The sequence below is a fragment of the Lissotriton vulgaris genome, chromosome 1_1, assembly GCF_964263255.1.
Source record: "Lissotriton vulgaris chromosome 1_1, aLisVul1.2, whole genome shotgun sequence".
NCBI lineage: Eukaryota > Metazoa > Chordata > Amphibia > Caudata > Salamandridae > Lissotriton > Lissotriton vulgaris.
Genome location: NC_141685.1, coordinates 421,350,133 through 421,374,474, shown reverse-complemented (window position 1 = coordinate 421,374,474; position 24,342 = coordinate 421,350,133). Strand labels below are relative to the sequence as shown.

Sequence of the window (24,342 nt, the reverse complement as noted above, 5' to 3'; positions counted from 1 at the left end):
GCCCTGGAAAATGTGTTCATACTAGCCCCTAGTGAGCTATGTGCGGCAGAAAGATTTCTGGAGGCAATTTAATTGCAGGCCTGAAAAAGGGTACTCCATCTGGTATGTTTGCTTGGCTGCATATTTGATGATCTGCCCACCCGACACTAAAAGTAGCCTCCGGTCCTCCTGGGGTTTCCCTGTATCCCAAGTGGACAGTCCATCCCTGCTTATTGCTGGTGAGCAGGAACAACCCATCCCTGCTCACTATCACTATACCAGTGCTCGATGAAACTAGTTTACAGACTTCTCTCAAACATGTAAACATGTCAGTCCATTTGGGATGGATTTGCCATGGTGAATTGCATTTCTAGCGAGGCAAGGTTAAGCAATATGACATCTTCATTCACTTATGCACCCTACATGTAACATTCAGTAGTGAGTAAATTCTTCTTGAGCACAGAGACCGCTATCTTATGTATTTTAGATGATGTCCTCCTGTCTACACATAACGATGACCTCTGTGACTTGATAATGCTGGATCTCTCATCTGGCTTCAACACAGTCGACCATCTCACCCTCTAATGCACCCATCAGTCTCAAACATCCCACCCCTCATATGCGCTGTGCATTCATAGGCCCTGTGACTTGGAATCACGCAAGAGCAACACATTCAAATTATAATAAGTACATAAGTACGAACATAATAAACGCATTACCAGCTGGCCGCGAGAACTAACATTAAAACTATTGTATGAATACATAACACTGACCCTCATGATATTCCCCTTTCAGTATTTTATGGAATGATATTTTTGCCTGTTGATATTTACTTACTCGATAATTCAAATGTGTTTGTTGTGTATGAGTGTAATTTTGCCCATGGGGCTTTTTGTCACAAAGCGATTTGTATTCCAAAGCTATGAAGTTTCTTGAATGGATAACAAAAAGTAATTTACCACTGCTAGACCCTAAGTAAGTGAGATCTGAGGAAAGTACTGGAATGAACAGCATTCATTCCACTGCTCAGGATGTGCTGCTAGGAGAGTCTTCAGCAGTCAGTGTACCTGTCCACCAGCAGTAATGCAGGATCTTTGCGTGTTGTGTCTCTCCCATCCTTATCTAGTCAACTTCTCCACTGTCTGTCCTAATGTACTGCTAAGCACTGTTTCAGATTTGGGCATTGATGTTCCTGATCTCTCTTTCTTCTCCTACCTATAACAATTGGTTTGTTCTCTGCCATGATTCCTTCAGTCCTCTGCATCACGTTGGTACAGTGCCATTTTCCCGGGTCTCTGTATGTCGTCGCCCATTCTATCTTTACAAAAGGTCTCATGGGCACAGTCCTTCTTTTAACTTCTTCTAACCTCCCTGAAGGTTTCTTTTTCATTCGCTCTCTCTCTCACACACATATCATAAATGTTAAAATTGCCTCGGTTCCTTGCACATGTGGGCTATTAAGCAATGTGCAGCCCTTGGAAGCAGCTGTAATTTTTTTCCCTTCCTCCGCTGCCCTCCTGTCTTTTCCAGCTCTGATTGTGGACCTTCTGCATTAAAATTTCTCTTTTCCATTCCTGGAACCCTCTGTCCAATCAGTAGTTATATGACCCTGCTTGCTCCAATACCACTTTTGTCGCCTATCGCCGGTCTAATGTTCAGATGGCCTGTCCCTTCCTCACCATCCACTCCAACAATGTCCTTATTCATACAGAACTCCAGAGCAATCTTCTTCCTGACTATTACATCGAAATCCTTCACAAATTCCTCATATTGGGCAACTGACACATGTTCAACCATTCACACTTATTGCTTCAGATACATGCAGATTAGCTCATGGTCTAGCTGTAGAGTTTTGCCATTTGAGTTTCCAAATATGCCTGTGTATTTGTCACACAACTCTTGTTTGATTCGTCTTTGTGCATCCCACACTCCCTTTGTCAGACACTAAACAACATTTCACCACCCGGACATACCTTTGCAATGCTTCATACTCAGCTAATTTACCTGAGTAGCCCTCTGGCACTGGAACTGCTTCCCATCTAGAGGCAAAGACAAAAATGTTTGTTATGTTAGTGAAATCTTATAAAAATCAGCATATTTTCACCAGAGTTTTGCTCATGGGAGACTAGTTCACTCATAAAATGCCTCGCGGGAACTGCAAACTGATGTTGTCCACAGCTCAGAGGCATTTTCTATTTGTATCTCGTGCAAGTTGCTCATGTAACGTTTGTTCACGAGATATGGTCTCATATTAATAATTTATTGCTGAAGTTCATTTTTTAATAAACGTAACTTCTCATAATTTTTGTGAATTTAACACATTTCACTAAACAGTTGTAATTTTGCCCTCCTCTTCTCTTCTATCCAACAACTGTCTCCTTCAAAACATCCCCAGAACACCACCTGCTATCTCCTGGAGATCCACTATCCTACAGTGTCAGCATCTTATGCACACAGTACAAGATAATCCCTCCAAAAACTAACAACTGCTATACTAAGTGGAACTGTTTCACTTTATTTTGATACCACCCGCTGTTAATTCGCTTTCTACCTTCCGACATACTTGAGATATGAGTGTCTCTACCTCCTCCTATGCAGAGCAGCTAATGCATTTTCCCTTATTTACCAGTCCCTGTAGATTCCCTTTCCTGCAGCAGGACCATATGACAGTTCAACGATTAATGAGAAGTTCAGAGTCCTTCCTTTGCCATCCATTTAGATTCACTTGATTAATATGGGATGATCAATGGTAGTTAGCTGCTGAAGGATTAGCCTGCCTTAAATGCTGTGCAATAAAATATACCAATCCCTCCTTGTCCAGAAAAATAAGCTGTATGGGCTGACATATGGAAGCCATGTTGCCTGCACTAGTTCTGTGACAGGTCTATCAAGACAAAGTGCTGCAGTATATTCCAATCCTTCGAAAACTTCAAATGTATTCGATTGTAACTGTCATGTAGTGCTTTGTGGTACTAAGATGTACTGGTGTGCTGGGCAGCACTAAAGGCAGCGATCACAGGGATCTTGTGAGCTCTAATGCATTAACTGGCCACCACCCAGCTACTTTTTTTGTATCCCTTGTGGACTATATGCTTGTGTTTTCATTCTATACACTGCTCTGCTGCTTTTCGACGAGGCTCATACTATAGAAATACCAGGTACATATATTGGATACATACTAACTAAGTGCTTAAATGAAGACAGGAATCAAAAGGAAGCAGGGGAAATATATGTTTCTTGGGAAATGCAGAATATATATGTGTGTGTGTGTGTGTGTGTGTGGGTGGGTGGGTGTGTGTGTGTGTGTGTGTGTGTGTGTGTGTGTGTGTGTGGTTGTGTGTGTGTGTATATATATATGACTATCACAGCATATTGTGGTAGAGCTGCATCAGAATACATCATGGGAACTTTGGAGGAAAGCCAATAGCAAGGCTAGTCTATTTTATTTCTATTTTTCTTAGACCATCGACCTTAGTGTGCAATAATGTTTTATGGCTTAGACTGATGCATACAACTCTTCTGTGTCTTGTGTCTCAATGGAATGATACATACACAGTTTGTATGGTCACATCTTTGAAACCTAGTGGCCTCACTGAGGCTTTCATCCCGCAGAGGTCAATCAAATAAGTTACATTGAAAAGGGTAACAGTAAACCTCTGTTATCAGCCAATAGTGCCTCGACTGCCCATGGGGAGTGAATGTGTGCTTTACAACTACACCTGTTATATTATCTTCACAGTTTATGGAAAGGTGAGGTGCAGAGTGTAAATGTAAATCTTATTTTCAAAAGTTCTGCTTTCTTTTTTTCAGATCCCTATCAAATATTTCATAGTTAAATAATCTGTAGTCAATTAAGATGTGGTGGTATTGAAATTAATATCTCGTAAGCGATGAACACCCAAAAGATTACAATTTACTTGATCTAGTCACTTTAATTCCTAACCATAGATTAGATGTGCTAGTTTAAACACTGTTATAATGGACTCCCAAACAGAAAGAACAGACTGTAGTTATTCCTTTAAGGTTCACTGATGAAATAAAATAAACCTTGCCAAAATCATAATTTCCTAAGCAGGGTACGCCATTCTCATTCCATTTTGGCCTTTGTTCATTCCTTTCTCTAACCCCGTTTTCACCTGACATTTCTCTAGCAGAGCTTATTTTCCAGGCCATCAGTTTAATTTCCTAATGCACTTCAAGCTTTGGCACTTCATTGTCAGCCACAATAAAGGTGCACCTATCATCATTACTGTGACCTGCCTTCAGAGCTTTGCTTTTCGCTTCCTGTAATCTCCAATCAAACCTTTCGATCATTGTATTTGTGCGACCCATCAAGGTAAGAATAAGCCACGATCTTTAGCTAGGATTTGCTGCCATGTTCTTATCACATACATTATGTTGGTTGACAAATTTTATACAGACTAGTGCCTGTGTGAGAGAAAAAATAAAAACATGATTTCTTTGCCCGCATGTTATGGATGTATTTTGGGATTCTGAGGGCCAGATCTACGACCAACAAAATTGCGCCTCTCAAATTGTGACTCTTTTGTGAGTCGCAATTTGTGAGTCGCAATTTTCCATGTACAACAGTGTGCTTAACACTGTTTGCGATTCCCAAAGGGGTCACAAATTGCGAGGCTCATTAATATCAATGAGCCTCTCGCAATTTGCGAGCCCATTGGGAATGACAGGCCCTCCCAGGTATGGTGGCCTGCTGGGCTCAGCAGACCACCATGCCTGGGACTCCTTTTAAATAAAGCATTTTTTTTAAATGCAGCCCGTTTTCCTTAGACGAAAACGGGCTGCATTTAAAAAAAAAAGAAACATTTTCGTTTAATTTTTTAAGGGCAGGCAGTGGTCCCTGGGACTACTGCCTGCTCGTAAAAAATATTTTTAGAGACAGTCGCAAAGTGGAAGGGGTCCCGTGGAGACCCCTTCCAAATGGTTCCAGAGTCTATGTATAATAGCTAGGGATAGCAAATCAGGTGCTTGGCCTATAGGATTCCACTGTCTAGCTTTCTCCCCCTCAAAATAATTTGATGGAGTGGAATAATACACTTGTGGGATTATCACAATCAATTATAACTAATGAAATCAAATGCTTGTCCTCAAGCGAGAGCCAGTTATCTTTATTGTGAGAAAAGGTTCCTTTTTGAGTCGTCATCCCCCATTTTTTGCTGAATTTTATTTGCTGGTTGTAGACTTTGCACCCCAGAGCACAGCTGTCTGGTGCAAGTGTATGTGCTCTGACCTATAAACCATATAGAAATGGGCTAACCCAAATTGGCTAATTTAACTTTCCTATGAGGCCATTATTAAATGGTGTGGAAATGTACCCATGGCATGAAAAGTTAAATGTCACCTGTAGCGTGCAGCACCTATTGTGCCATTCAGTAATGTGACAAATGAAAACATGGATTCAAGCATACCATTGTAGCCTCACTGCTGCAATATAAAACCTGCAGGGCTTCCACTTAAAATAACTATTTTCAACAGGTAAAACCTCTCTATCAAATATTGGCAAGTCAGACCTACATAAGCCTTGTAGACCACAAAGTAATTAAAAGTAAGATATGTAGCATATTAATGTTACCATGGCACTACAGTGGAAGTCCCTGAAAAGTATTTTCATCGTGGCAGACCTAGCGGTCCTTTGTAGAAAACTAGATTACAGGTTAAAATACGTATGCTGCTATCTCAGGAATGAGAAAAGCTAGAAAGATAATTCAACCACTATCTTTAATGATTATTAAATCCAATTCAATGATAAAGTTAGATTTTGAATACATTATAGGGTAAAGTAACTTTGAACAAGTTACTGTCTACCTGCCTTAACAGTCCGAAGGCTGAATAACATACGCCTCTGCCAGCTTCTAGGCCATACTCAAGCTTGAAAACACACGTAAAAGAGGTGTGAAATGCCTCCCAGGCACATACAATAGACTGACCTGAATGGGCAGAGATGACTCCTCTGAACTCCACAGAATATGCAGAGCGGTTTCTGTAGCCATCCTGTGACACTAGGCTTTTAAATCCTGCTTGATAGGCCAGTTCAGCCTCTTGTAAATCTCATGGTGCACTTGAAAGGGAGAGAACAGGATGCCAAGACAATTCTTCTGTATACCCTGGTCTGGGTGTTGAAGGACCCTGCTCTAGTCCTACAAGACATCTGTCTCTGAGTTTGCTGTGGGTACAGTGTCTGTTTCAGACTAGATTTTAATGTTAGATGTGGGAAGACGCTGTTGATTTCCCTGTAACATTTCTTGATAAACCCCCAGCCATCAGAGCTCAAGTTTAGTGTAGCCCAAAAATTTCCCCGCCTTTAAAATGCCATGGCACAAGGCATTTTGGACCTGTTTACAGTAAGGTAAAGAGGAACTATTGAAAAAGCGGTAGGATTACCCCTTGTAATGTTTACCCCATTGGTTAGGGAGTGGCCATGTGTCACCGCCGCCCACTAGCTGTTGGCAGACATAAATGTGGCACCCCAAGGCACATTCATCAACATACTGTTGGACTAGCATAATGATACCAGGCAGACTGAACCTGCTGCACTTGCAATCTGTGACCTGTGAGAAGGACCTAAGAAGTTTCCCTTCCACTTGTAATCCAAGGTTAAAAAAAATTCCAATGATCTTAAGGCTGATCTCCTTGGTGGCTCCAGGAACACAAACAAGCTGAAAGTACTTTTCTGTGAAGAATCCCAACTGAGCACTGGTCCTGGAGTCGAATTTGCTATTGACCTTTGCTTGACACCCTGATTATCTCTAAGATCTACCTATGAGGTCCTAGCAACTTTACTCTTTTTCCTTAAGTAAAGTCTATCTGGTTTATTCCATAGCAACTAGGGGCTGGGCTCAGGTTTAAATGACTGAAACTTGTAACTGGACCCAAAAAGGTAGTTACTTTTTTTATTACTTGTTGTGGACTACCATTCACCGCAATTAGTAATTCGCTTTCCCACGTCTATTTCATATTTATGAACTAATGGCCCAATCACAACTCAGATGTGAATACTAGGAATATATTTTGCTGTCACTACAAAGCAGTAGATATGCAAAACATCATCTAATATTTTGAAGTACTTAAGTTAAGGGGTGAGGTCACTGTATTTACTATTTGAATCATGACTTTGGGCATGATTTAGAGTTCCACTGAAGGGTCACTGCAACACAAACATGATGGATGTCCTGTCCTCCGTATTCAAAGTGCCAAAGAATATAATGGACTTGCAATATGGCTGACGGACTCTCCGACTCGGAGTGACCCATCCGCCAAACTCTTAAGGCCCTTGATCTTGTAATTATGGTGTGCAAAAAGACATGCAATGAACTAACTTAACCCTGCATCTAAATCCTTCTGGATCATGCATATCAGCTAGAAAACCATTCTGAGTATAATCATACACTTTGGGGCATTTGGTGCCAGGTGTATTAATGAATTTAATTTCCTGATCTTCCTATAAGCCATACATTTTTCGATTTGCTTGGAAGATGCAGGTCCCTATGCATGCAAAGCAGGAAATGGTGCATGCATGGGAATATAAATACACAGACAGGTATTTTATTTAGGGAAGTAAGACAAATCTTACATTGGTTGATCCTTAGGGTAAATTTGCTTCCTGCATTTTCATTTTTATTAGGCATTTCACCTAGAATGATTTCTTAATTTCCTCTGCAGTATTGAATTTAGGTTCGAGTCATACACCAGTGAACAGCAGAATTCAAAATTCATCTCTAGAGCCCAGATTTACTAATCTTCACACAGCACAATGCTGTTTGACAAATAACTCTGATGCTTTGTGCAAAGTGCAAAAAAATAGGCCAACATCAAATTTAAAATGGGATGCGAGCCCATAACGACATCGGCAATGCAAACACAAATCATGCAGTGCTCTCCTGACCCTCAACAACAAATAGCTATTCGCCGGAGCAAATTGCATTATAACTACAAGACATTGTCATTTTTTCAAGATGGTCCCATTAATACCCACTGCGACACTATTTCTGTTTTCTCAATGGAAAAAAACCAAGGGGCATATTATCAAGGACAGGCCATACATTATCGCCGCTTTTATCGCAGGAAACTGCCGATAAAGCGGCGATAATGGCTTTGATAATATGCTCTTTGAATTCCAATTGAAGCCCATGTTAGTTGTGTTTACATCGAACATGTGCTTCGATTGGAATTCATACAGTATATTATCAAGGCCATTATCGCCACTTTATCGGCAGTTTCCTGCCGATAAAAGCGGCGATAATGTATCGCCTGTCCTTGATAATATGCCCCATAGTTTTTTTTTTTAAACTTTCATACTCCTGAATTGATTTTCTTAAATATTTCCAGCTATTTTCATTTATTGATGGGGAGTCATTATCAAAGGGGGGAGGGAGGGGTTTAAGCAATCTTCCCAAAATGATGCAGATGTGCATGAAGTGACTGTAGGGTTAACCTTTTCCTTAAAGGGAAGCTGTTTATGGGGCCAGATCATTATATCATCCAATCTGATGTAAGTGTGGTTGAAGTGACTTGTATTGTGTGTGTTCGCCTACAGGGGTGCAACATAAGGGAAAATAACCCATCCAAGTGTAACTTTTTCTGTATCGTTTGGCTGTCACTCTACACTCTGATTATTCACTGCATCAGACTTTCCACAACCCCCTTCCTTTGTTGCAAAGTAGCCCTTGGCCCATAAGTATTTGTTTCCCACCATTCTACCTGAGAAGGGAACAGAAATGCCTGGTTCCTATGCTTAAAAGATACCTTTAAACCAAGAACTAATGTGAGATAAATATTTGTGTGAGGGGGGGAGGGTGCGGGGGGGGGCTAGGGTAGTGGTGTTTGTCAGCCACGGTCGGTAGTGGGAGTACCTGCCAGGCAGTAACACGGGGAGGGGGAGGGGCAGGGTGGGGGTAGTAATCTATGGATTACGGAGCTTTACAAGTATGTAAACATATAAATAAATAAAGTGAATGTTGTTGTGTGCCCTGCATTGCATTTGGGGATGCAGTGCATGCAAAATTTTTTGTTTTATTTATTTATGTGGTTATTTACCTGTAAAGCTCCGTAATCAATAGATTACTACCCCCACCCTGCCCCTCCCCCTCCCCCCGTCACTTCCCGGCAGGTACTCCCACTACCGACTGTGGCTGGTGGTTGTACTCTCCTTTTTTTCCCATTGATCTCATGGCTTGCTAAATGATGGGATCTGAGTTCAAACTGCAAGGCCTCACGTTGATGCCTAGAGACAGGTCCTCATTCAGTCAGTCCTAAGGTTACATTCCAAGTTCCCAAAAAACTCTGAAATTAATACATAATTACTATTAAAAGAAGTACACATTTATATGTATCCCAATTCAAGTAACTCTATCTCACAAACTAAAGGTCTTGTTTAGAGTTTGGCAGATGGGAGAGAATCCTATCTACTGCAACGCAAGTGCCATAGAAACACTAGAGGCACAAACAATCTTCTGCTGAAACCTCGAAGATTCCGGAAGGAAAAAACATATAAGCGCTCCTTCTCAGGAATGGCGCCTAGGATCTGGAACTCACTCCCTCCCGAAACCAGGCTTATCTCTTCCACTACACTCTTTAAAAATGAAGTAAAAGCTATCCTCATGGCTAAATACACTTGAACTATTATCTCGAACTCTGTTAATACTCTGCACCGATCTGTATTACATGTTTGACCCCTTTGCTTATTTGTATTAGTTGTCTTATTACTCACATGATTGGCTCTGCAGCCACCTATTTGTACTGTTTGATCTATTGATTTTTCTGTCTGACTATGCTCCCTCATGTACCCCTTCTATGTAAAGCGCTCTGATATCTGCAAAGATCTTGTCTGCGCTATATAAAACTTTCAAATAAATAAAATAAATAGGCTATAACACACATATAATTCAGTAGACGGGACATCCGGCACGTTTGTTTCGTAGTATCCCACCCTCCAAACTCTAAAAAAGTCCCTAATTTTTCATAACACAGTGTGTATACTGGATCATCATACACATTACATGTACAAGTCATCTCAAGGCAATCCTAGGAATATGTGCCTTGTGACAAACTCTAGTAATTTAAAAACAGGCAACTGATCTAATATTTTTGTGAAATTCGGTACAATTTGTAATCTTTTCTGATCATTGTGATTCCCAAGTGATAGTGTTGCCAGTCATTGAAGATATTATCACAATGTTATGTAATATTTGTCAATTGCAATTTTCTAAATCTTTATCAACTAAATTTGTAGGAAATGAAAGTGCTGCTTTGAATGGTTTTGAAACCAAATAATCTCTTAGCAATTTATTTGTGATAATGGAGCATAAACCGTTGATAAGAGCTAAAATAGTGTAGCTTTTAGTAAATATTCACAATCAAATCTGCTGCTTTTGTCTAGATTTTAACTTTAAACCCTTTAGTTAAAAGCTGAAAAGATTGCACATGAATGATCTTGGTAACAGTTACATTTCTAATGTAATCTTGTTGCAGATAGACTGTAGCAATATGTTGTGGCTCAATGGAGATTTGTGTTTGCCTTGTGTAACCAAGTATCCTTGAACAGATCATTTGGCATAGTATTGCTTCGGGTGGAATGGTTATATAACAGAATGTTCAACAGAAGCTTCTATTTTTGACCCTTCAGATCACATTTTTTTTCAAACAAATATGACTTTCATGTCTGCAGATTACTTAAAAAATGACTGCATATACTAAAGATAACATTTTGTGTTATATATGAGAAATACAAATGACCAACAGCTTATATTTATATATATCATGCTAGCAACTATATATTCATGATTCTGCTATAAAGTACTCTCAAATGATCCTCTAATGAGGCGATTTGTTTGTCAGTTAGTGGTCAGGCCTCTTCATCACACATCAACTATGCTTTGCAAGTAATGCAATATTTGGTAGATCGTAAATCATGTATAAATACATGCACTTAATTTTCTTACAACAATCAGCTTTTGATGTCAGGCAAATTATATAACAGAAAAATATGATGCCACTTGTATACTGTAATAAATTACTGAAGGCGAGTAGTGACACAACCGTGACTCTGTCCCTATCCAGAGCCCCCAGGATGTTGAGGCTTTGGGTGGCAAGTTATGCGACCAAAAAAAATAACATTTGCTGCCCAAAACCTCAAAATTCCCAGTATTTTTGTGGTGGCAAAAATGTGCCTGTCACAAAAATACTGAAGGCCTTTGCCTTGTCACTGGTGGAGACTGTGCTATATCACAGTCTTTAATGCTGGAGAGTTTCCAGCAGCACACCTCCTGGAACCAGAGGGCGACTGATGCCAAAGAGAGTATGTTACAATATGAAACATACTCTTTTTGGCATCAGACAACCCGTGCGTGCAGGGCAGCAGGGGCTTGCAGAGTCTGCACGGGGCACACAAATATGTGAGGCAGGCTGCAGGCTAATCGCACAGGAGGGGACTCTGTGTATTTCAAAGGCAGGTGACAGAGGAATTTAATACCTCTGCTGCCTGCTGGCCTGGTGCTCATCCTCCCTTTACTTGCTCAGTGACAGCACAGATCCATTACAGAGAGGTTGAATGGCAATTTTATCAAACATATTTTGCAGGCACTTCTGTAAAAATCGCCAATTTCACAATTTTTGTTTGTAATTCGCTAAATCCTGAGGGGTCTGCCTATGCTGTGGCACCCCAATGATCAATGGCTCCTCTCTGTGACCTCACCTGTGGAAGGAAGGATCCTGCAGTGTGCATCTGACGCTGCAGAATTGTTCTTCCTAATGCAGGCATTGTGGGAAGGCGATGCTGATCTGTGGCTGTGCACTGGGTTTCCAGCTTCCTCTCTCAACTCAAAGTAAGTTTTCGAGAGGCACTTCTAGGCGGCTAACCTGCTTCCAGAGCTTAATTTGTAAAATAAATGAATAAATAAAGAAATAAAGTAAGTACCAGGGCCCAACATTTTTCATGCATACTCCTATAAGACTAATCATTTGGAATATTCCAGACCATCAAAAGCTGTTGAATGTCCTAGGTGTTTTGGTATGATTAATTTTTAAACACTCTGCTGAGGTGCTAACCTCAGAAATAGATAAACACTTCCACCATGTGTTGGACTGTGATAAGTACCGGTATTGTGAATTAAGTGTCTGTGCAGAGCCCCTGCAAAACATCAGCTCAAATTTTGCACTGACTCTCCTCAGTTGACTCTGCCATCTCGCAGCCACGGAGGAGCCAGGGCTTTAAGAGGGCCGGGTCTCACCGGGTCTGAGCACCAGCAGTTTGGTTACGGCATGACGTCATGCCAGGGGAGCGTTGTAGGGGAGAAAATCCTTCCAAGAGTGTCATTTTCTCTCTGGATTTACCTTCTCTATTTGATGCTCAGGAGCCCCAACATTGTCGTGGTGTCACCAGGGCTTTACTTGGAAGCTTTTTCAATATTATAAATACAACGAGCCATAATTGCTGCCTATTTATATTATGCAACTAACAACCATTGACAAAGGCAATAGTCCTGACTTGTAGGTATGATGTTACTTGTTGTGTCATAAATCTGGATGCAATGACAGAAACAGCAAAATACAAGTCGGGCAAGAATAGATTTCTAGCGTAAATGTTTTTAAGCCATGCCCTTAATTACATTGGCCACACCCCCTTTGAGAGACCCCCCAGTTTTCTCATCCCACTTAAAGGAGGAGCAGACAATTACTAGTAAATCCGGGGTGACTGTGGACTCCCATTCAACACTTTAATAGACACTGATGAGACACATTTGGGAAACAACACATGGTGTTTCCTGACAAAAGCTTTTTCCTGCTCTCTGACTACCTTGTCTAGACCAGACTGGGGAGCAGACATGCTGCCAAATGAGGGAGGGAGATCAGTTCCACATGTGTATTCCTGCACTCTGACCACAGCTACAGAGAGCGGGAGATAACATACTGGGAAAAGATGGAATGAAGTTCACTACAGGGAGTTTTTGCATCTGGCAATGATGCTTGAATACCCCAACTTTGCTCAGTGCCTCTCTGCTCATCCTACTGTTAAAGAATGACTCACCGAACCCAGAACGTACAAACATTTCTAATGCATGGCAGAGGAAACACAGAGCAATCTATATGTTATACGAAACAAAATATACCAAAACTGTGCACACTGCAAGTCAACTCGGATTATAAATTCACTATCTGTGCCCACTTCGGCCTTTACATTGCCATACATCTCTTTGGTGACTTGCACTATTGTTATATTATATTTGGGGATATACGGATCCATATACATTTTCTTTAAGTCGCAATTGTCATGATTTGACTTAGGAATGTCCAGTGCTGGCATGCAGGCTGCATTTCAGTTACCACACACACATATTTTTATATCTAAATATATATATATATATATATATATATATATATATATATATATATATATATATATATATATATATATATATATATATATATATATATATATATATATATATATATATATATATATATATATATCGACGAAGACCCTCCAACTGGATGAAAGGAAGGAATCCCAGGCAGGAAAATACAGGTGGGGTTCTTTATTGAAGTTCCTTACAGCCGGGCATAATGCATTTCGGATTAAACTCCTTCCTCAGACGCCCCTAGCTGTTGTACCTCATGTCCGTTGTGCACAGATTGAGTGTTGTCAATCTTATTAAAGTTCACTCCTGGCGCCGCCCCCACTCATGTGATCATCCGCTGTGTTGGATTCAATATGGAACTCCAACTCCCAGAATCCTATATATATATATTCTTGCTCCAGTCCACCGGAAATATTGACAAAGGCGCAAGCCGAAACACATCTGTTGCACTTGTAACTCGTTTTATTAACTAAAGTTATTTTCCTCTCTCATGAGTGAGTACTATCTCTTCTTTTAAAAGACAAATATTTGATATATATATATATATATACACGTATACATACACACACACACACATATATTTATATATATATATATATATATATATATATATATATATATATATATATATATATATATATATATATATATATATATATATATTACCTACTGGCGATAGCCAGTAGGTATATATAGTTAGGATTTTTTCCCTATGGGATTTCTGAAAATTCTATGTCTAATAACTTTGGCGTTTGTGGACGGAATTGGCTGAAATTTTCAGGAAAATGGCACATTTTGTTTCTGAGCAGCCCCTGAAAATTTGGGGGGGGTTCTTCAAGGGGGGGCCGAGAAAAAAGGGGGGTCCCAAAACACGTTTTTCCCATTCATTTTTCCATAGGGCGGTTGGACTCACTTTTAGCCCGAACGGCTGAATGGATTTGCACGAAACTTGGCAAAATTGTAGGGACTGTTAGCCCGATGTGCCTTTGCTAGGTCTCAATATATGTGCTTCAGTGAATTTTGAGAAATTAACGTTTTAAACAAGATATATATCTGTAACAGCGCTCCGGGCAGCGCTCCGGTTCGCGTACTTTTCGCGTATCGGAACTTTGCGATGCGAAGCTGATTGGCTCTCTGGTGTCTGTCAACATTCTAAACAGTCCGGAGCGGCCGCCATCTTGTCTCTCGGTAGGATCGAGAGACAAGAGGAGGCCAAAACAAAGGGGGAAATAAAGGAAAGGGGGCAAGGTAGACCCCTTCTGACCCCCTAGGATTGATGAGGGGGATATTATAGAGCCACGCGGGGCAAAAAAAAAATTTAAAAAAAATTCCGATTTTTTTCGCCGTAGAGACGCGTCCCGGTACGCGAACCGGGCAGCTAACCGGGCAGCTAACCGGGCAGCTAACCGGCAGCGTAACGGGAGTCTGAGGAGTAGCTGATTGGCTGTCAACATTGTAAACAGTCCGGAGCGGCCGCCATCTTGTCTCTCGGTAGGATCGAGAGACAAGAGGAGGCCAAAACAAAGGGGGAAATGAAGGAAAGGGGGCAAGGTAGACCCCTTCTGACCCCCTAGGATTGATGAGGGGGATATTATAGAGCCACGCGGGGCAAAAAAAAAATTTAAAAAAAATTCAGATTTTTTCGCCGTAGAGACGCGTCCCGGTACGCGAACCGGGCAGCTAACCGGGCAGCTAACCGGGCAGCTAACCGGCAGCGTAACGGGAGTCTGAGGAGTAGCTGATTGGCTGTTAACATTGTAAACAGTCTGGAGATCGAGAGACAAGAGGTGGAAAAAAAAAAGGTGTAAATGAAGGAAAGGGGTAAGGTGAACCCCTAGGATTGATGAGGGGGCTATTAAAGTTGCCCGCGGGGCAAAAGAAAAAAATATTGCGATTTTTCGCGGTAGAGGTGCTTTCCGGTACGTTAACCGGGCAGCTAACTGGCAGCGTAATGGGAGTCCGACATATTGTTTTTTTTTGGAACGTTTGTGATATGTGCACGTGTGGATTTTGTCTAATTAAGGTAAAAAAAATATATATATATCTTTAAGCGTGCTCTGGCGCGCTTACGTTACGGGTTTGGTTTGCGCTGCAGAGACGATACGTCACGGTTATGCGATGCATCATGAGGCGTCTCACGGGCTACGTGATACGTCACGTAATAAAGAATATATTTTACAGCTATAGATATTAGCTTTTAAAAAACCAATGAAATTCACTGAAAAAACCATAGGTTATAGACCATATATAGTTAGGAATTTGCATTTACAAAACCTTGAAAATTCACTGAAAAAACCATAGGTTATAGACCATATATAGTTAGGGATTAGCATTTACAAAACCTTATTTTACTCGCACAAAACCATTGAAATTCCATATATAGTTAGTTGCACTAACTATATATCGCGCACCCGCAATCCATTGCTAATGATGTCACATATTACATCATTCATGACATGGTCAGTGACATCACTGATGACATCACTGATGACATCTCAAATGACATCACTGATGACATCACTGATGACATCTCAAATGACTTCACTGATGACATCACTGATGACAACACCCAGTGACTGTATGTTTCTGTAAAGTTAAAATATGTCTTACATATTGAAGAATGAGTGGATGTATAAGTGTCTGGTTGAAGGATTTAGTAGGTGCATGACTGACTGTATGAGTGAGTGATTAAATGTGTCTCACTGAGTGCATGGGTTAGTGACTAAACTGTCTTAATTTGGCAATCATTATATATGTTGTTCTGTAAACTGCTGCATGTTTAAATCAGTAGCTATATGAGTAACTATATGGGTTATTGAATGGTTGCCCAAGTATTTGTATGGGAGACTGAGTATGTGTGTGGGTGGCTGGGAGGTGTATGACTCTGTGCATAGATGTGTGAGCAGTTGATTAACTAAATGTATGGGTTCAAAAGTGCATGTGGAAACAGCTGTATGGGCGGTCGACTGACTGCATGAGTGTATTGGTGAGTGAATGGATATCTCAGTGCTACATGTCAAAGTAAGTACATATGTAAAACACAGTCCATGTGAGAGTTGACATATATAAATAACTGAACATAAGAGCTAGTGAATGTGAGAGTGGCTGTATCGATCATTGTGAACTTGTATCAGGGATTGTATAAGAGAGTAAATATGTGTTAGTATATGTTTGAATAAGTAAGGTGTGTATAACTGTATAGTTGAGGAAATGGAGGTGTGATTAATCTTTTGCATGACTGAGTAGGTGTGTGAGTAACTCCATGGATAAGTGACAGTCTGTGAGTGTCTGTTTATACTGATTGTATCTAAGGTTATATTAGAGTCTGAAGATGTTCATTGTATTATCACATAAATGATATCATCAGTGATGTGATCAGTAATGTCAAATGAGATGTCAGTGATGTCATCAGTGATGTCATTTGAGATGTCATCAGTGATGTCATCAGTGATGTCACTGACCATGTCATGAATGATGTAATATGTGACATCATTAGCAATGGATTGCGGGTGCGCGATATATAGTTAGTGCAACTAACTATATATGGAATTTCAATGGTTTTGTGCGAGTAAAATAAGGTTTTGTAAATGCTAATCCCTAACTATATATGGTCTATAACCTATGGTTTTTTCAGTGAATATATATATATATATATATTTATATTCTTTTTTTAACAAATGAAGCACGGAGTGGGAGCTAACTCATCCTCTTACACAGCCCTGTTCAGTCAATCCTTGTGCACCAAGTATGACTAGAGAGTAATGTTCTAACCAGTGAGATTGGTTCTGTATAATTACAGCACAGATAGCTGCTCCAGAGCAGTGTTCGAACACTGCTCGTTATCATGCTTCCCCCACAGTGACTGCAGCTTCATCGTTATCACTGAGCTAACAGCTCTAATTGGTGGATCCTATGACCTCTTGTACTTTGCACCTGTTATAGATTGCAGTCCTTCCGCTTACCGTAGTTTCTGCAGAAGCTACTGACAGAATACAGCACCTGCAGCTGTCAAGTCTTATGAAGGTAACTAGAATTTTCCAGCTATACATTTTCACATTTCTTTATTATAATTCTTGTCTTTGAGCTAGTACTAGATGTAAATTACGATTTTCAGAGAGTAACATCTTTTTTCGACATACAGATAAGTCTGTTTCTTCGTATGATAAAATACATAGTATAAAGTCTTTTACCTTTGGGTCTTTCTCTCTGTTATGGTGTGTGTGTTTCTGTCTGTGCCTGTGTGTGCTTAGTTAATACTCGTTCTTTCCCATTCTTTGCCTTTATCTGCCCTTCATTTCTCTCTCCATTTATGTCTCACTCTTTATGTATCTAATGATATATTTCTTCCTTGTTATCTTTTTGGTTTTCTCCCTTTCTCGTGGACACAGTCACTTCACTGGGGGAGGTTAGGGGAGGGCCTCATCCCTCGTGTCAGTGGGTTTGTGTGTGTGTGTGTGAGAGAGAGAAAGAGAGACTACAGTGCACACACAGTTGCCTTGAATAATAATACACCCTTAAGGTTGTTTGGTGATTGCACAGACAGCCAGGAATGTGTAACCTCACAGTCCGCCCCTTGGCCACCGCATGTGGATTCACAGAATGATTTTAACCCCTTGAGTGATCATGAGGAGCTCAGCTCGTCATGAGCCACAGCGCTCTGGTGCTCATGATGAGCAGAGCTAGTCATGACCGCGCCCGTTAAATGGAACACTCGCACGCTGGGCTAATTCCCCTGCTATGCTGAGCGTTCCATTGGAACAGGCGTGGTCAAGACGAGCTCAGCTCGTCATGAGCACCGAAGCGCCGTGACTCCTGACGAGCTGAGTTTGTCATGAGCACCGGGGTGCCGTAGGTGCCCCCCTGCCTCCAAGCAGAGCGGGGGGAAACAGCCCTTGAGCATATTCAGGGACTAGACTAAGTGTATGTGGATAAATGAAGCATCAGTAAAGAATTCTGTTCAACTGCCAAGTCATCATCTAAACTTAACATGTCATGTAAGTTACACTGAACATAAAAGTTGAAGACCGATTTATGGTTTGGGATTATATACTTTAATAAGAATGGATGTGTGGAGACGCTTAGTCCTAGAACTCTCAACTTCTCCATTTTGTTTTATGTAGCATGCTTGCTTCACGAAGAGGCCTTGTGCTGCATCAGGGACATTCCTGCTTCTGTGCAGACGTATAAACGTACTGCACGGCAGCCACAACACGGCTTATCCAGCTGTGCCACACAAGCTCATAAAACAATTTCACACTGCCAGAAGTCTGGCATCAGGGAAAGGAGATGCTACCCAGAGGCATAGTTTCAGGGGAGGGGGGGTGTTACACCCCCCTACTACATGTTTTTGTAACTAAATAGGTTGGCAAAGGAGCTTTCAGTCAGGTATGCTAAGGTATTTGATGAATTTCACCTGGGATTTTTAAATACTCACTCAGACAAACCCACACACACACTCACAATCTCATGTCCGTTTTGAAGTTCTTAAAACATGGTTATTTTACAAAACACTGTGTTTAAGTACCCTCTCACAATCTGCACTCCTTTCCCTTTCCACTAGCCCTTAAGAGCCCCCTCATGTGCTGCTGCTCAAATAATGATTAACATGATATGCCAGCGTGATTGTCGGAAAATCTGAAGCTCACACATCCCCAGTCTTACTTACCAAGCTACACCTCTGATGCTACCCTTCTACGGTGCTGCTGTTGTTTCCCCACTGCAACTCATTGCCAGAAGGGACACACCAGCAGGATCCATGCCAGGCTTTAAATCAGACTACAGGAAACAGGCTGGACGTAGCAACAGGCAGGGGCGTAGCTTGATCAGTAGGATTGGGGGGGGGGGAGGGGTGAGCTTCAGATTTCCCAACAAGCACGCTGGTCAAATACATTATAGGAGAAACAGGGCAGGAGACGGACTCTAAGGAACAGTAGAAAGAGAGAGGAGTGCGGATTATGAGTGGTACTTAAAAATTGACAATTTTTACAACTTTTAAAACAGAAACGAGTGTATGGTTAGCCTCTTCAGGTCGAGCCTGTATCGGCACTCATGCGCTGTTCTGGCGAAGACTTTATGTAAGTGCTTTTGAAATCTCACCACACGCACATGCATATGGTTTTCTGTTCTCAGGGCAGACGTCTAGTCAATCCTATCTACTTTCTTGCCTATTGTCCTCTGGACAGCAAGGTGTTAACTCCAGTCTGAAACTTGCATTCAGCTCTGTAGGTGAGCTGTGTGGCAAAACTCCTTCTAACCCAGGCATCCCAAAGTACTTTTTTATTGTTACTTCTCCACAAAAGTTCTGAAATGTAAGTGTAAAAAATTCTGAAGCATTTTCTGCATGTGTGTGTAAAAATCCCAAGTGAATCCTGACAAACACCTTACCATACCTAACTTAATGCACCTGTATCCAACTATTTACTACTGAATCTAATTTCAGGAGAGTGTAACACCCCAAGCACTCCTCCTCCCCCAAAGCTACGACCCTGCAAGTAGGATCAGGTGGGTGAAGCAAAACTAAGCCATTGGCAGCTTTTTGGAACTTAACACCATCGCTGCTAGAGATATTTAGCTCCGGTGCTGACTTATTTGAAATCCCATTGTTCAGGACGAGCTCAGCTCGTCATCAGCACAGCTCCACTGTGCCTCATGACGAGCTGAGCTCGTCATGAGCATCGAAGGGGTTAACACTTCTTTGCAAAGTGTCCTAAATATGCCCAAATACACAGACATAGTCTTACACTTCACTCCCTCCTTTTTTGAACTCTCATCCTTCAAATGTTTAGGCTTTTTAGGTCAAGCCTGTAACAGCGCGCATACGCTGTTTTAGAGAAGACTTTATGTAAGGGCTTTTGAAATCTCACCACACGCTCTTTCATGTGGTTTTGTTTTCGTCACAGGCTATTGGGCTTTGTGTGCGTCTTTCTAAGAAAGACAGCATGCAATTGGGTAAAGGCGGGTGCATGTCCCGTCTTTGCTCCGCACACGGCCTATTGCTTGTTTTATCTGGCTCCTACTCAGTTCTAGCAAACATGCTCAGTGAGTTGAACACCCTATGAGGTGATAATAGTCTATACTACTGGAAAGATGCTTGCATTCCAGAAAGGCTGGCTCAAACATTCGTCCTTGAAAGAATGATAACATTTATACTACTGAGTGAGACCAATGTGTGCTATTTTAAGAAACTGGGTTAGTGGTTGAGGGGGTGAAACCCTGCACAAGCAGCAAGCACAATTTATGTCAGGGTGAGACACAAGCAAACCCTATCATAACCTGTGCTTAAACCCTTTGTAGCTTGGCACAAAGTAGTCGGGCTTCACTGAGAGGCAATGTATAAAGTATTTATGCAGCACTTAAAACAGTCATAAAATGAAAACACAAAACAAGAAAAATCCCACAGCACCTTAGACATTAATAGAGTATACTTTAATAAATTATTTGACATAAAAATGACAAAAATCCAATCACTAGCCCCAGAGTTTAAAAATATTTATATTTCAGTGAAAATAATGCTTAGAAGCACGAAGCACCACCTGTTGTTATCTGGTCATGTTGGGCCAGGACAAAGTCCCAAGTTATGGCCAACCATGATGGGGCATGGGCTGGATACGGGGATCAAGGTAGGCACAGTCAACAAAGTTCCTTAAATCTAGGTTGAGGAGCATTCTAAGTCTTACTCAGAGGATACGTCAATCAGCAGGGGTTCTAATGGGCTGTGGGGCTGTTCTGCAAGATCCTGCATTGAGATGCATCAGGTAGTGGCAGTTCAGATGGACTGTGGGGTTGCCATGCCATGCCCTCAAGATGCGTCACACAGTGGTGGTTCTGAGGAGCTGCAGATCTCCGAGGTGAGGTCCTGCATCGAGATGCATCATAAAGTAGCAGTTCCGATGGGCTCCTGGGCAATGCGTTATGCAGCATTGTGTCTACTAGGACAAGAGCAGGCGGAGTAGGAGAAGATTCTTCAGGGTTCTGTCCCCAGATGTGTTTTGAATTTCCTGCCTCCCTGCCCTAACCTCAGCTTGACTGGGGTAAGACCTTTTTGCGTATCCTTAGGGAAAGCCTTCGTGATTTGCAAGTCTGGTAAGTGACAGATATCAGAAACTGTTTTATTTCTTTGCAATTGGAGTAGATTTATCGCTTCACTCTGGTCTGATTTTTTTCCTTCCGTCTCAGTCACTTTTTTGGTTCACAAAATTCTCCAGCAGAGAAAGCAAGAGTCTGTAGTCAGAGAGGGGATCCATGAGGCTAGATTGTTATTCCAACAGGGCCACTGAACCTGTATTCAGTGCAACAAAAATCCCCAAGTAAGATGAACCTGGTTGTCATGCTTTTCCAGAATGAGACCTTAGTGGGGAATCCTCTTCGCCTTGTCCGGGTCTTCTGGTGGTACAAAAATGATTCACTTACATCCGTCTGCTAAGACAGTTCCTCTTGGTTACTTCTGCAGCCCTCCGATCCTCAGGGCAGACTTCAAGTTACCAGGTCTTTCAACAGCCAGGGCTCTTGCAGGGTTCAGTCTGAGAGGGTTTTGTAAAGGTAACAGTCTTATCCTGTGTTTTAGCCTGTGATTGGAGTTTTGTTTGCAGCCAATCCTATCTACTTTCATGCCTGTTGTCCTCTGGACAGCAAGGTGTTAACTCCAGACTGAAATGTGCATTGGGCTCTGTAGGCGAGATGTGTGGCAAAACTCGTTCTAAGCCAGGCATTGCAAAGTGCATTTTTATTAAGTTACTTCTCCACAAACGTTCTGAAATGTCAAATTAGTTTTTTAAGTGTAATAAATGTTAAATCCCCTTGTTAGCATTTTCTCAGATAAAGTTGGAAATTCAGAGTTTTCACATTACCTAGGCCTGTTCCTGGGGAATCAAGCTAAACCTAAACTTGTCAAAACAGCTTTTGGACATATTCAAATATGTAGTCTGTCCTTTTCCTTTTATATATATAGATACATATATATATATATATATTAAACATCCAGCTCAGTGGGCTTCAAAGGCACACTTTAGTGGTGCTTTTTAATGCATAAACTAGGTAATAGAAAATATGTTGTCCTGCCTGGCAGAGGCATTTTCCTTTTGTATGTAGAGCTAAAGTGCTTTTAAACTGAAACCCAGTGAGACACAGTGGTGTTCCAATTATCCATATATTGTTGTCATATATCTGGGGTCTGTAAACACAGTACAGCCAATGGTGCAATTTCTTTGTCATCTACCATGGCCTTGTAGGAAGATTTAAAAGAACAATTAGGTAAAACATTGTTTGACTGTACCATTTTACAGCTAGTGAATGCCAGTGTCACCGTGCACTGAGTCATTTTATCAGTTAAAATAAGGTCCAGAAAAAATTGGAAAAATCCAGGGTAACCATTCACAAAAGGCACATTTCCAACAGTGGCCAGCCCTTTATCAACCTGTGAGTGGACTCTCATTGGCATAACAATTTAGATTGGTAGCCACATTCAGGAGTGGATGGACAGTCGATGACTGTTGGAAATGGCCCTTTTTGCAGGGTTATCCCCAAACTTTTTGATTCTTCCTCCCTTGTTTTTCCTGACCTGTGGTTGTTGGCAATAGGACTCTGGGCACTTTCCCACTGCTAATCAGTGCTGAAGTGCATATGCTCTCCCTATTGTAAATTGATGTATGGATTAGTGATTCCATGAATGGTAAAATACATCTTTTAGTGAAGTTGGTTTTGACATTCTGTGTTTGAAAATACCACTTTTAGAAAGTAGGTATTTTCTTGTCTAACTATTCAGGCCTGCCTCTGCTAGGTTGTGTATTCCTTGTCTGGAGTTTGAGTGACAGGGCTGGGTGGATTCCAGGAGACAGGGTGAGTCCGCCCATTGGTGAATAGAGAGATCTGCATCTAGATGGGAGGGAGGAGTTGCATCTGGGACCTGAATAGGACTGTGCCTGCCCCCCCACAGTGCTGGCTCCACCTCCTGTGGTGTGTCTGATGTCTCTGCCCTGAACTATGAAAGGAAAGAAGGAATTATGTCAATAGAGGTCTCCAGGGCTGTGCCTTCCCTACACAATGCTGGCTCCACAGACAAGAAATACACAACCTAGCAGAGGAAGGCCTGGATAGTTAAACATGAAAATACCTACTTTCTAAAAGTGGTATTTTCAAACACAGAATGTTAAAACCAACTTCACTAAAAGATGTAGTTTACCATTCTGAGTTCAGGCATACTAAACTCAAATTTCTACCATGTTCCCTGAGCGCAAACAGGCCCATTCACAGTTTCAAGAAGCCGGTACTCCAGGATCTTCACCGTTCTTCTTGGAAGTGCTTCCACTGATGGCAGTGGAGAGACCAGGACCTGGAGGGGCACTTCTTGGGGATCAGGACTCATTGCAGATGAGACCATCAGCAGGTCTCAGGCAGGTACAGCCATGTCCAGTTGTAGCAGATCAGCCTGCCAGTTGCAGGGATGCCTCTGAAGCTTATTATGTCCCTGTAGCTCACACAGGAGGTCAGCCAACTGACCCTTGGAGTTACTCTGGGTGTTCGGGGATTAAGGCAACCAGGTCCAAACTTCTTTCTGACAGCAAGACAGACCTTCAAGCAGCTGAGTTGTCCTCTGGCAGCAGGTCAACCCTCCTTCTGAATCGTCTACAGGTTCAGGAGTGTTCTGATGAGTGGCTCTGGGGATACAGTATTTATACTTGGTGCCAGCCTTTGTGTGGTGGAGTACTGCCTGTCCTACCCTCACCACTGTTTCTAGAAAGTTCTTCTCCTGATCAAGGTTCCATACCGTCTGGGTGACAACAGGCAGGGCAGCCTGATGTCATATTTATTTGTATGTGCTGTAGGCAAAGCCCTGGGCTGGGTATAGGCCCCCCAGTCATCCTGCCAAGATGGCCCATCCTGTACACAGCGAAACCTCTTTCGTCTCACTCTCTGGAACCAATACACAAACGCCAACCACAGAGTAAATTGCAGCGATGTGACCTAGGATACTGGCAGAAATCCACAGTTGATT

General features: G+C 41.7%; 1 protein-coding gene across 15 annotated transcripts in view; it reads left to right on the top strand.

Annotated features, from left to right (window-relative positions):
* DAB1 (DAB adaptor protein 1) overlaps positions 1-24,342 on the top strand; it is a 1,411,149-nt gene that overhangs the window by 784,170 nt on the left and 602,637 nt on the right. For 2 of the 15 annotated variants that reach the window (XM_086952923.1, XM_086952932.1), the window contains exon 1: positions 17,315-17,375. The exons of 12 other annotated variants lie outside the window; for them this stretch is intronic. The gene's annotated coding sequence lies outside the window, so the exon portion shown is untranslated. Of the gene's footprint in view, positions 1-17,299; positions 17,376-24,342 lie in introns of those variants that run through there. One more of the 15 variants, XM_086952904.1, reaches the window with a different exon arrangement.